We start from the raw sequence: 2,069 nt of genomic DNA, 5'->3' as shown, positions 1-2,069 counted from the left end.
GCAGCTGCCTTTCCAGAACCTGGCATCGTGACAGTCACCTTAAAGACCCTGAAGAAACAGACGCAATGGCACACCCTGTAATCCCAGCAACATGGAGAATGAAGCAGGAGGATCTCAATTTTGAGGCCAGTTTCAGGAATTTAGGGAGGCCCTAAGCAAATTAGAAAGATCCTGTCTCAAAAAATGGAAAGGACTGGTGATGTTGCTCGTGGTAAAGCACCTCTGGGTTCAATTCTCAGTACAAAAACAAACAAAACAAACAACACCAAAAACTGCAGAAGAAGTCCCCTGAGCACAAGAATTGCTTGTTTCAGTCCTTCAAGGATGAAATCGCTAAATGTTTCAAATCACATACTGACCAACTTATGGTGATATTTGCTTGAAATATTTTTTAAAGATCCAAATACTTTGAGTTGGTATATATTTCATCATGGACTTACAATTCACCTGGTCATCAAAAGACAAAACAGGCCTCAAGATCATTCAGCTCCACAAATATCACTACCTCATGAGCTCCTGAGAGTAGCTTTACATCTGGTTCTGCTACTAGTAACCCTTTTGGTTAGGTGGTCTTGAGGGACTTGAGGTCTGAGTAGCTAAGATCTAAGTACTATCAACTCTTCTGAAATACAGAGCCAAATGGAAGAACTTTGTCCAACCCTCACGTGATGCTTCAGATCTTGGAAAATCCCTTCATCCAGAGCAGGTTCTCCAATCCTGACTGATGAGGCTGTTAACTATGGCCGAATGAAGCAGGGAATAGAGAGAAATCCAGAAATGAGTCATAAGTTGAAAAGTCCAGCTAAAGAGACAAACATTGAATTTGCCAGGAATCCAGACAGGACACAGGAAATTAAAAACTAGGATCTAACCTTGAGCAACCCAGAAACTACCGGGGGGGGGGGTGTGATGCTTTAGGGTGTATTACATGGACATTCAGGATCCTATGTTGAGTGCTGCGTGAGAGCAGTTTTGTGGTTTTCCATTTGTTCCCTTAGTGAGCAATACCTCCTCAGGTGAAGGTAGTTAGCCTTCTGGTGCAGAACAGAGAGATCCCTTTCCTAATCCATGGGCTTCACAGGTGTCCCAGAGCACATTGCCTTCCATGGCACCAGGAACACTGCAAGTGGCAGGACTGGGAAGAGTGCTGCTGGGCCAGATCTGGAGCAGGAGCTGGTATGTTCAATATACCAGGAATGCCAGCTGATAGCAACGATGAACTGAAAACCCGCAGCTTATGTAAAACATGTGGTCTGCCCGCTAGGTGAGTAGAATGGTGTGCTGTCACTCAGCCAGAAACCTGACCTTGCTGCAGATGATGCTGAATAATCCACATTTGCTGGAAATCTCAGCTTCAAACAACAGCTCCTAACTTTCCTCCAACAAATGCAGAATCCTGATAATCTATCTGAGATGTCCAACTCTAGAGCCTACTTCATCACAGGATCGACTCCGTGCCTGGGAGCCTTAGGAAACACTGGAGGCTCTTCAGGGTCTAACTCTGCACCTACCTAAAACACAAGCCTCACAGCAGTTAATGCAACAATGCTGCAGGCTCCTCCCTAAGTTAATGAAGATGGCCTCCAACTTGTGATCCTCCTGCCTCAGCCTCCCAAGTCACTGGGATTTCCACCCAGGCAATTTCCACCATGCCCAGCTTCAGCATGTAAATACAAAAATTTGCAAACAAAATGCTGTAAGATTTGTACTACTGTAAATTTTGCTTCATTTTTATGCAGTATGCACATATGGTACTGCACTTCTAGAAACATACTATAACAGATTATCTGAAAAAAACACCTGTAACCTAAAAACAAAAAAGGAAGGAAATACTCTTTTTTGCTGGGGGCGTGGTACCAGGGATTGAACTCAGGGGTACTTGACCACTGAACCACATCCCCAAACCTATTTTTGTATTTTATTTAGAGACAGGCTCTCACTGAGTTGCTTAGCACCTTGCTTTCACGGAGGCTGGCTTTGAACTCCAGATCCTCCTGCCTCAGCCTCCTGAGCTGCTGGGATTATGCCACTATGCCTGTCTGGAAATACTCTTAAAGCTTAGGTTTGCC

The 2,069-nt window shown here is 44.5% G+C and overlaps 1 pseudogene; it reads left to right on the top strand.

The window, feature by feature from the left end:
* The first annotated feature begins 928 nt into the window (after positions 1-928).
* LOC124982768 (ubiquilin-1-like) lies at positions 929-1,515 on the top strand (annotated as a pseudogene).
* The last annotated feature ends 554 nt before the right edge of the window (positions 1,516-2,069 follow it).

This window comes from Sciurus carolinensis, chromosome 4 (assembly GCF_902686445.1).
Source record: "Sciurus carolinensis chromosome 4, mSciCar1.2, whole genome shotgun sequence".
NCBI classification, from domain to species: domain Eukaryota; kingdom Metazoa; phylum Chordata; class Mammalia; order Rodentia; family Sciuridae; genus Sciurus; species Sciurus carolinensis.
Note: the sequence above shows the minus strand (reverse complement) of the source record. Positions and strands in the feature narration are given on the sequence as shown.